General features: G+C 39.1%; 1 protein-coding gene and 1 long non-coding RNA gene across 6 annotated transcripts in view; both read right to left on the bottom strand.

Annotated features, from left to right (window-relative positions):
- Nucleotides 1-12,087, bottom strand: part of IMMP2L (inner mitochondrial membrane peptidase subunit 2) — a 1,099,135-nt gene that overhangs the window by 765,391 nt on the left and 321,657 nt on the right. The gene's annotated exons all lie outside the window — the stretch shown is intronic.
- Nucleotides 7,504-10,088, bottom strand: LOC138849030 (uncharacterized). Its single transcript, XR_011387353.1, has 2 exons — nt 9,174-10,088; nt 7,504-8,386 (listed from the first exon to the last, which is right to left on the bottom strand). It is a non-coding gene; the product is annotated as an uncharacterized lncRNA (long non-coding RNA).

The following is a 12,087-nucleotide window of genomic DNA, read 5'->3' as shown; positions in this document are numbered from 1 at the left end:
CCTGTTGTTGACTTAACAAATTGACACTCTTGTTTATGGCATCAGTAATCACCCTAGGCTCTTGTCATGAGCTGCCAAGGCTATGGAAGCCCCCTGAGTTCACCGACTCTGATCATATTTAGACAAGGCCATGGTCAAAGTGGAAGTTCTCTCCTCCCTTCAGAGAAAGGTACCTCCTTCTTTGATGACCCATTCTTTCCACTGGGATCTCACTCACAGAGATCTTTAATTTAGGTTTTTTTTTTCCCCAGAGTGTCTTGGCTTTCCATGCATGAAATACTCTCATGGGCTTTTCAGCCGGATCCGCATGCCTTAAGGGCTGATTCTGAGGCCAGAGTGCTGTTTAGGACATCTGCCATTCTATGGGTCTGCTGTGTATCTCACTTCCCATGTTGGATCATTCTCTCCCTTTTTGATTCTATCAGCTAGTATTTGCAGACACTATTCTTCTTTATGTGATCCCTTTGGTTCTTAGTCCTATCATTATGATCAATTGTGAACAGAAATTGATCACTGGGACTAGTGAGATGGCATTGGTACATGCCACCTTGATGGGATTGAATTGGAATCCCCTGGTATGTTTCTAATTCTACCATTTGACGTAAGTCAGCTTGAGCATGTCCCAAATTGCACATCTCTTCCCTCTCTTATTCCCACTCTTACATTTAACAGCAATCACTTTTCAGTTAAGTTGCAGCACTTAAGAAGAATTGTGTATTGATTACAGTATTCAACCAAAAGTATTAAGTAGAACAAACAAACAAAAAATACTAAGAGGGATAACATATCAAGTTGCTCATCAACAGTCAGGGTGAGGGCTGATCAAGTCACCGTTTCTCATAGTGTTCATTTCACTTTAACAGGTTTCCTTTTTGGTGCTCAGTTAGTTGTCACCTATCAAGGAGAACAAGTGGTATTTGTCCCTTTGGGATTGGCTTATTACACTCAGCCTAATGTTTTCCAAATTCCTAACAGGGATCACTTTTCAGTTAAAATTTAAACACCTAAGAATAATTGTGTGTTAATTACAGAGTTCAACCAATGCTACTAGAACAAAAAAAATACTAAAATGGATAAAGTATTACATTGTACATCAACCATGAGGACAAGAGCTGATCAAGTCACTGTTTCTCATAGTGTCCATTTCACTTCAACAAGTTTCCCCTTTGGTGCTCAGTTAGTTGTTGCCAATCAGGGAGAACATATGATATTTGTCCCTTTGGGACTGGCTCAATTCACTCAGCATGATGTTTTCCAAATTCCTCCATCTTGTTGCAAATCCCGCCCCCCTCACTTTGCTTCTCAAATACATAAAATTTTTAAAAATATGCTTAATGAAATAGCCAGTCCCAAAAAGATAATTATCATGTTTCCTCTGATATGTGGTAGTTAATAAAGAATACAAAAATAAAAACAGCTTATAAGAATGAAACTGACATTTTATGATTCGATTATTGTCTATTCCTGTGGAACAGTGCTCTTTCTGCATTTTCCTTGTTGAACATTATGATTAGTGATGTATTAAGCCTGTGATTATAGAGTAAATTGTTGTTTCAAAAATTAAAGGAAGAAAAAGAAAGGAAGGAAGGAGAAAGGATTGAAGGAGGGAAGGAAGAAGGGAAGCATGATTACCTTCTTAGAATTGTACCTAGAAAATACATGAAATCTGTTCTCTTTATATTAATAACAATTTTTTAAAATTCAGTGAAGACAGCACTGAATATGGCAAAATGTTAAAAATTGTTAAATCTATGTATACTCATTCAACTATTTGTATTAAAAAATTAAAAGATACACAAAAAAGACTAACCAAATTATTACTATCTCTCTCTCTCTCTCTCTCTCTCTCACACACACACACACACACACACACACAAATTGTTTTAAGAATTGTTGACCATCAGTATTTCAAGTAATGGGCTAGGTAGTATGCAAATGAAGCAAAGGTTTATAAGGCTCCTTGGCTATTCTGATACAAGACACACACACACAGATAGGAAGGAGCAGGCCATTTCATCCATTTCCATTTCTAGCAGGACAGCATGAGCTCCACTGCTCTCGACTCCAATGAAACTGATGAAAATTATTTGTAAAAAAAAAAAATAAAGAAAGAAAGAAAAACAAAAGGAAATGGCCCAAGGACAACCAGCAAATTGAAGAAACATCTATTCAAGAAAATCAATAGAAATTCCATAAGGCAGGCGTCTGCGGGACATCATTAAAGCTGCTGTAAAAGGGAAGGGACATGATCAGATTTGCACTTTCTGTCATACTCTGTTTCGGAGTGTTCAGGTATATCACCAGTTTCTCCTCAGTAAAAACACAAATTTTTCAAGTTGGGTATAATACCCCTACCTTCCTATGACCCTGCTACAGTTACTGGCCTAACAGTGAGAGCACTGCAGTAATTCAATAAATTTTTTTTTCTGTAAAGACAATGCAAAAACTTCAAAAGATATTTTTCTCATAAACTGGAGAATTATTCTTTTACTTTTAAAATCCAGTTAGTCTTGCTATCTATTCAATATAACTGAACATACTATAACTAAACTGTGTTTCCTTATCCTCTAATGCTACTAGAAAAGGACATCTTTTTCTTCTATGCAACAATTTTTAAAGCAACAATGCTTAAGAGAGAATGAGACCAAGAAAGGCCCAAAAAACTTTGTTAATGATGACATCAGAAAGGTAAAAATCAATCTGTATTGAAAGACTATGTGGGCCGGCGCTATGGTATAGCAGGTAAAGCTGTCACCTGCAGTGCCAGCATCCCATACAGTTCAAGTCCCAGCTGCTCCACTTCCAATCCAGCTCTCTGATATGGCCTGGGAAAGTAGTAGAAGATGGCCCAAGTCCTTGGGCCCCTGCAACCATGTGGGAGAACTGGAAGAAACTCCTGGCTCCTGGCTTTGGATTGGCTCAGATCCGGCCATTTGGAAAGTGAACTAGTAGATAGAAGACCTCTCTCTCTTTCTCTGCCTCTGCCTCTCTGTAACTCTGCCTTTCAAATAAATAAATAATTTTTTTCAAAAAAAAAAGAAAGACTATAATAAAATCTATACCACAGCAATATGCAAAACATTAAAACCTTATTGTGACTAGAGAAAATTGTAATGAAATGCTAGCACAAGGATTTAGAAGTCTATCAAGAATTTAACCTGGAAGCAGAAAAATCTTGCCCCTGACCATGAAAAGATGACCTTCTACTTCTAAGAAACTAAATGAGGCACATGGGATAGAGCAGCACAGGAAATGCACAGAGGATCAACAGAGCATAAGGACCATAGGACTTAGTTAGAAAGGCAACAATTCTCTCTCACCTAAATCATTTCGCTTCATAATTTTCTAAAGCAAAGCATCACAGCCTGAAAACAAAAGCAGAAAAAGTAACTGAGGCAGTCTGGGGTTAAGGGATGAGCATGGGAAAAGTCAAAGGAAATAAACTCCCGAGAGCATGAGCAAAGGCACTGATTATTACAACTGCTGGGTGAGGAGCTCAAGCAAACAAAGCCTAATATTAGAGACCAAAAAACAGGAGGACGAAATATGCAAATATCATGGAAATATTCATGGAAAAGAAGCTTGAAGGGAAATTCAGCATTCTTGGATGTAGGACAGTTTTGGAAAAGCTGAAATAATGAAGATAACTTTGCAAAAGGCGAGTCAAGAATGAAGAGGAAAGAAAAGACAGAGCTGAGAATGATACTTTCCAGATAAGCAATGGGATGGGCCTTGAGAGGAAGAGAAAAACTGAATGAGACGCTGTCCTTGGGGGAATGATCCCCAGAAGGGTAGCAAACAGCAGGGGTGACGTGGGGCAGAAGCGTGGTGCACAGATGGAGAATCATTGCCACAGGAGAAAATGTTAAATAACTGCAGAGCAATGCCATGGAGGTCATACAGGGTAGAGGAGCTGTGAGATAGTGAGTCGGGTGAAATGTCAGAAGGCATAGGACAGCTGTTTACTTAGGAATCAGATGAGATTGCTCTTCGGTCTATTTATTTGGAGATTTAGCCATCTTTACTGAATTAAGCATGTTGTAGATAAGACCTCTAAAAAAGGCATTTTGAAAATAGAATAATGGCACACGATATTCTAAAAGTAGAACTGAAGTTCAGCTTGTTTCCGGAAGACAATGCAGTCCACATCAATGCTGTTCAGACTTTAAAGTTCAGAGAAATCACCTGGGGATCTGGTTACACTACAGTCTCTAATTCAATAGCGCAGGGTCCAAATTTCTATGCTCCCAGGTATCCTGATGATGCTGTACAGATCACCAAAGGTAACAGCCACCTGGGCTTCAGACCATCAAAACTTGGAAAACTTGTGTCTCCCTCAAACTGATATGCATAAAACTCACTTGGGGATTTTGTTAAAATGCTTCTCAATATCCCAGGTGTACAGATGCTGCTGATTCGTAGGCTACTTCGAGCAGCACGCAATGAAAGCATACACACTTAATCCATGGTTTTACCTACAGAGCTCATGCTGGCTCTCACATGGCCTATCATCCAAAGTCAGCTGAATAAAGCAACACAAACTCAAGAACTTCTCCCAATATTTCTTTCAGAAAGTCAAAATGCCTGCCTCAACATAATAATTTAATTTCTAAAAGAAAATTATGTGCCTAATTATTCACTGTATGGGGAAGATATCATCATAATCTCACCAAGGGATCATTACCTACTTTTACAAAAAATATCAGTAGAGCATACTAGCTTTCCAATATTCGTGAAAATTAAAGCCAAAGAACTATTTGTGAAAAACAAATGCAGGGGCTGGGGCTGTGGCGCAGTAGTTTAATCCTCTGCCTGTGCTATTAGCATTCCAAATGGGTGCCTGTTCTAGTCCCAACTGCTCCTCTTCTGATCCAGCTCTCTGCTATGGCCTGGGAAAGCAGTAGAAGATGGCCCAAGTCCTTGGGCCCCTTCACTCATATGTGGGAGACCTGGAAGAAGCTCCTGGCTTTCTATCAGCGCAGTTCTGGCCATTGCAGCCATTTCAGGAGGGAAACCAGTGGATGGAAGAGCTCTCTCTTTGTCTCTCCCTATCTGTAACTCTACCTCTTAAATAAATAAATAAAATATTTTTAAAAATGTAGTAATAATTTCTATTAATTTGCAAATCATCCCAGAATTTCCCCCTGATATAAATTCTCAAGGATAAATTGAGTCTCTTCTGGTTTAAAAATAATAGGAAACAAAAGACAGAATGTGATATTGAGTAAATTTTTACTCAGTATTATGGTGATAATAGATAAAACAAATAGAAAATAGATAAAACAAAAGTGATCAGAAATACATTTTTTCATATTAGTAAAGGTGACACACACAGCACAGAGGTCTAAATGCACAAAACCTGTTGAGAGAAAGACCCACAGCAGGAGCAAGCATTGTGGTGCCCACATCCTGTTCTGGAGTGCTGGTTTGAGTCTTGCAACAGATGATGGCCAAAGTAATTGAGTTCTTACCACCTATGTGGGAAACCCAGAGGAGCTCTGGGCTCCTGGCATCAGGCTGGCCCAGCCTTAGCTGTTGCTGGCTTTTGGGGAGTGAACCAGAAGATGGAAGATCTCTTCCCCACTCCCCCAACCACTACTCAACCCCTTCCTCATCTCTTCCTTTCTGTCACTTTTCCTTTCAAATAAATAAATCATTTTTATTAAAAAAAGAGACATATATAAGAAAACAGGATCTGGCTTACCTATTTTAACTTTCCAAGGGGATGTCCATTTACTGAAAAACATCTGGTTAAGTTTTATACTAGAAGATTTAGCAATATGAGATTGAAAGTCTTTGAGACCATATAATTAGGCAAGGACTTTGTCTAACATTATTCAAGGTGGACAGAATGGAGGCTCTGTCGCCCAAATTGATCTGATAAAGGAAAATAGGTTAAGATTTTCCTTTTAATCTACAAAAAAAAAAAAAATTACCCAGTTATTCAGTTAACAAAATTTGCCTAATTTCATATTTCTCACAAATGGCTAATTAATTCAGAAAGAAGGGAAAGGCAGTTATGAATTGGAACTTCTCTGATAAAAGGAGTTCAAACAAGTGATCCTCAGAGACCCTTTGTAGTGCAGTGCTTATTTAACATGTTTATAAAGAAGCCCAGATTTTTTAGTCCAAACCTCCAGACTCTAAGCCAAAATAAACCATTTCTCCTCCAAGAAGATCTTCTTGGGTATTTTAGCTAAAGCAATGAAAAGCTGATTAACAGAAGTGAAGGGGCTCAAGGCTAGAAAGGCCATTATCAGTACGCAGATTACAGAGGGAGCTGAGTACTGTGCCACAGCCTAGTGAACGACCTCAAATCATGCTCATCTAAGTAGGACACCCTAGGAGGAAAACAGAACACAAAAATAGTAAAAGAATCATAAATCATCATTTACAGAGCTATAACAGTTCCTTGTGAAGGTCTAATTGAACTTGACAAGGTCCAAAGAAAAGTGTTTGAAATGATCAGAAAATGAAGGGAAGAGGTTAATGCATCACAAAGACTAAGGTTCTCAAGTCTGAATTGGAATCTATAAAATCATGACATCAATCAGGGCTCATTCTCTAAATTTCATAACAGTAGCTTAAAAAGGAATCTTTGAAACTTCAAGGAAAAAGAAACCCGATCCAGATCACACAAGAATTATATAATGCAACTCAATTTTTAGCTATAACAATGGACTTCCCCAGGGCCAGCGCTGTGGCGTAGCAGGTAAAGCTGCCACCTGCAATGCCAGCATTCCCATATGGGCACTGGTTCCAGTCCTGGCTGCTCCATATTTGATCCAGCTCTCCACTAATGTACCTGGGAAAGCAGCAAAAGACTGCCCAAGTACTTGGGCCCCTGCACTCATGTGGAAGACCCAGAAAAAGCTCCTGGCCTCTGGCTTTGGATAGGCTCAGCTCCAGCTGTTGTGGCCATCTGCGGAGTGAACCAGCAGCTGAAGATTCATGCATTCATTCTCTCTCTCTCTCTCCTTCTCTACCTCTGCCATTCAAATAAAAAAAAAAAACTTTAAAAAATTTTTAAAAATTAGAAAAAAATAATGGACTTCCCCAAGGCAGCTTTCCCCCGGTTACTTTTTATTCTACCTTGATGATCACCATCTAATGTCATCTCTAGACCATCACCAATCAGAATACATTTCTCTCTCCTCCAAATTTCCACAGCATATGATATCTCTTAACACAGCTTTCCTTGGGTCTCACCAAACTATAAAGCAATTTCCTAAGGCTAGGGACTACACTTTATCATATTTGTATATCTAACAGTATCCAGATTGAATAAATACTTTTTTACTTAATCTAAAAATATTCATACAGAGACTGCTAAATGCAAAGCACTCTGCTTAATCTATATGCACAATAAAGAAATGAGAGACATGATCCATACCCACCCCCACCCTCTGCCAAAGACATCACATCTGGTAGGGAGTTCAAGTGAGGAAACAAGTCACTACAGGACATAACCAAGGAAGAAAGCACAGTCAAATCACACATCTGTAGATTGTGTTTGGTGTTTATTCATCTTACAGTGTGTTTCAAGAGGAGTTTGATAACTTACAGAAACACATACAGCAGAATACCAAAACAGTTAATAATTGAGGAAATACAGGTAAATAAAGAAAACATAATTTCAAAATAAGACAGATCTGTAGTTCACAAAAAGTTTAACCAAAGTATAGCTAGAGATCAGCAGCAAAACCAACAGGAATCTCTTATCAACAGGTGCTCAGGAGAAGTTCAGCCTTTCCTGACCCTGGGATCTTCGAGAACTTTCACCTATAGGTGCTCATAAGGCAAACATTATGTGATGTGCAGGCCATTTCCTTTCCCATTCCACTGTGATGAACCCAATAACTCAGCTGCAGTTGCTTATTAATAATCACTCAATCTGGGCAATGGCATGTCATAAAAGAGTTTAATAGAAAAAATTCTCAAAGGAGCCAAAACTCAACTCTCTAAGGTCTGCCTTGAATTCAGGAAAAAGATATAATATCTAGAGTAATGGCTGGATTATACAGTCTTAAGGAATATTATGCAAATATCTATTGGTATTGAGTTTTAAAAAAGACAAAGTAGCACAGTGTTTGAGAATGTAGTCTCTGAGAAGAAACAAGAGTGTAAATATTCTCTGTTAAGGGCATATTGAACTTTGAAAATCAGCCAACTGACAACCAGGTTGGCAACATTTCATGAAAACCTAATGGCTACATGTAGCGATTACCCCACTCTCTATGCACAGGAAGGCCTTATTTTTCTCAGAAATTTGTATGCATCCTGTTTAACATACCCCTCAGTGGGTGACTGAGATCCTAGAGACTTCAAGCCTGGTAGGAATGACTTAGGATAAACAGTTTCCAAATAAACATTCCCAGTCACCATGCTGTAAAAGATAAGACTTGATTAGACTTCTTTAGAATAATTCACAGTATGCAATGTTTTAAGATATCTTTCAAGATAAACAGGCTGCAAAATGTACTTTCCCTAGAGGAGTGAAATGGGGTCCTTAGTTACCAACCAATAAAATGTTAGAGGATGTCTGCAACTGATTTTAGAGAAAGTGCCATGAAACCATTTTTACTGACAGTAATCAGATATCAGAAGGCTTTCTTTAAAGGCTACACCCCAGACTGTGGTGATAAATTCATGATTCCAGCATAGGAAAGCACCTTATTTTTCTCCTGAGTGGGAAGAAAGGTGATAATGGGCAGCATCCTGCTCCCTTAAGTATATGGGCATGTCAAGAAACAAAACAGAACTCCAAACATATTCCTGCTTTGCCAGCTCAGAAGTAGTTACTATACTGTCAAGAAAATGTTTTCATATCCTCATTTTCAGTGTGGTATTCAGCAACACAAATGCCTCATAAAGGCATCAGAACTAGGAAGACACATGTATCATGGATATAAATGTAACTTAGAGTCTAATGTTCTACCAAATCAAGCCTCCACACCAAGGAAAATCAATGTGAATTAAATGATGCATTGTCACGAAAATATGTCACCTAAAGTATTGAGTATGACAATGGAAAAACTTTGAGAGTTCTGTTCAAAGCTGGTATAAACTTAAAAACTTAAGATGAACATTCTTTTAAAAATGTGTATACCCTAAGTTTAATCATAGAAAACCAAGATGTAGAGCCAATAAGGGTGAGGGACGGAAGCTGGCACCTTGAGATATCCCTGGAGTAGTTCTGCAGAGAGGAGAAATTCGCCAGGCCTTCTCCTACATGATGGATGGTTACAAGAAGCCAATGGGAAGAAATCTTGGTATCAACAAAATTTGCAGCACTTGATTTTGTCCTGGGGAAAATGTAAAGAAACCAAATTCCAATCAAACAAAATTTAGGTCTCTATAAGGTCAATAATCAAGTGAGTTACATAGGTAAACATCAAAAATTGTCCATCCTATGAAGCAAGTGTTTGGTGTAGCAGTGGTTAAGTACTGCTGGTTAAGTGGTTAAGTACTGCTCCCACATCACACATGGGGAGGCCTGGGTTCCTGCTCCCAGCTTCCTTCTAACATGTATACCGGGAGGCTGCAGATGGCTGCTCAAGAATTTGGGTCCCTGTCATCCACATGAGAGCTTCAAATTGAGTGGTTCCTGAGCATTTGGGGAGTAAACCGGATCCATGAATTCCAAAGAAAGGAGAGCTCACAGCCAATAACAGATATTCAGCCATAAGTAGAAATAAAATATGATATTCTTAGAGTAGACAGAACTTGGTCAAAGGGAAACATGTTTTCTAAGGGAAATAATTACTGCTTTTGTGGACTCAGAGTATTTGATAAGAACAAGGGGAAAGCCTGGAAAGGCGCAGTGGTGGTAAATCCCAAATGCCCTTAAATGATGGATAACAGAAGAGGGCTTTATTTGGAAGGCAATCATAGTCATGTTGAATTGAACCTGGACCAGAAAATATACTTCTGAACAGTCACCCCAGGTTTCAAAGAAATATACAAATCACAAAACCAATTTTGGAAATCTTAGGAAAGAGATCCAAGCTATTTTGTAGTCCTAGGAAAAAAAAAATCCCAATGGCTTCATGTAAAAATTGAAAATATACCTATCTTCCTCATCATCAATTGTTGTGTCCTTCTATTAAATGTTCTGCATGCTCTGGAGAATACTTATGTTGGAACAACTCCAGGTTATATATTATTTTAATGACCATTTGAATTAGAATTTGATTGAACATAATACCTATCAGCACAGTTAACTTTCTCTCAATATCTCTCACCCAAAAAGCAAAGCTTTGAACAGAGTCTGTCCCTGTTCAAACCCCCCAAATCCTTACTGCACATCTCTAACCTGATTATCATCTCTCTTTTCTAAGATTTTGTTTATTTATTTAAGAGGTAGAATTACAGACAGAGGGAGGGAGAGACAGAGAGAAAGGTCTTATATCCACTGGTTCACTCCCCAAATTGCCATACCAGCCAGCAAGGCTGATCCCAAGCCAGGAACCAGGAGCTTCTTCCAAGTCTCCCACACAGGTGCAAGGGCCCAAGCACTTGGGCCATCTTCTACTGCTTTCCCAGGCCATAGCAGAGAGCTGGATTGGAAGAGGAGCAGTAGAGATAAGAATCGGCAACCATAAGGGATTCTGGCACCACAGGTAGAGGCTTAGCCCACTATGCCACAGCCACAGCGCAAGCTCTGATTATCATACCTCTTAATACCAGCCCCTCCTCAGTCTGCCACTACACAAAGAAAGAGGACATAGTTTAGTTGCTACTCATTGATTATGGCAGCAATTCAACATCATTTTTAATTTTGTCTTAAAAGGGTTTTTCTTCCAATGCAAAGGTCAAGATATTGGCACAGCATTAGGGACAACGTACATTAACTGGGCTTTCTGGAAATGGGCTGTGGAATCCTTTCACACTCCATTGCTGAGTGCCCTTTGCAAAAATCATTCAGTAGGCAACACACAATAAAAGGTGGCATGAAAAGTGAGGAGAAATAGACCTCTAGCTACTTAGAAAGTGGTTTACAGGCTTGTTAGATTCTGGTTATACTTGTATGGTCATTGAGATGCCTGCCTAGGTGATTTCAAGATATAATTGGTGTTTATTAAAACTTGAGTGATTTCTTTTTTTTAAATGAAGTAAATGACTTGAATCTCACAGGCTCTATTTATATCAGAGGTCAGCAACCCTACAGAACTGGTGTGTTGCAAGCTTCCAATTCCTGTTTCTGGCAAGCAAAGGAGAAAGGAGGCAGAAGCCCAGAATAAGCAACTCAAAAATATCTGCAATGCACAGAGATGTGAGGTCTCCCTGACAGATCCACTTCAGATTGAACTCCTGACCTTATACAATCCTGTTTCCACGCTTTTTCCCAATCACTCTGATCACTATTTAATACAACAAGTAAATATATATGAGGGACTTCAAAATGTCTGTGAGAAATGGAATTAATAGGCCACAAACCTTTTCATGAATTTTCTGAAGATCCCGTGTATATAATTTCTATCCATTTCCTAAACTAGAATGCAAGTGCCAGGAAGGCTGAGGCTTTTGTCTGGTTTATATTGCCAATGCCTAGAACAATGCCTGGCATCCAACAGAATGTTAGTATATATTCATGTGAGGGAGGAAGGAAGTCTGGCCATATAAAACCCTACAGGGACTATTTATCTGCACTTCACACCTTACTACTTCTCATCCATTAGAAACTGGCCGCTACCTTAAAAGCTACACTAGATCCACGGCCAAAAAAAAATGGACGTTGCTTCAAATATAAACAGGAAATGTGGAGACACAGACACAATTTTGCAATTTGGGGGTGACTCAATCAGAAGAAAGCTTATGAAGAAAAGGGAAACAGAAAGTCAGGGAAAGCAAAATGGGAGGACTTGCAGAAGACAAGTGGTCCTAGCAGCAGCTCCAATCATCAGAATGCCCTCCTTTCAAAGACAATGCCTTCCTGGGCCTTGGCCCAGAGCAGCTCAGAGAGTCCCTAAGTGGAGCCATCAGAAATGTTTAAAAGGAAAAAAACCCACCAAGGTAACTTTTTTCCCCTTCCTTTCCGTCTGAAATCCTCTCTCCTGAACCTTGGCCACCTGCACACAAAATGGA

This window comes from Oryctolagus cuniculus, chromosome 3 (assembly GCF_964237555.1).
Source record: "Oryctolagus cuniculus chromosome 3, mOryCun1.1, whole genome shotgun sequence".
Classification (NCBI taxonomy): domain Eukaryota; kingdom Metazoa; phylum Chordata; class Mammalia; order Lagomorpha; family Leporidae; genus Oryctolagus; species Oryctolagus cuniculus.
The sequence above is the reverse complement of the archived record's forward strand: the minus strand, read 5'-3'. Positions and strand labels throughout refer to the sequence as shown.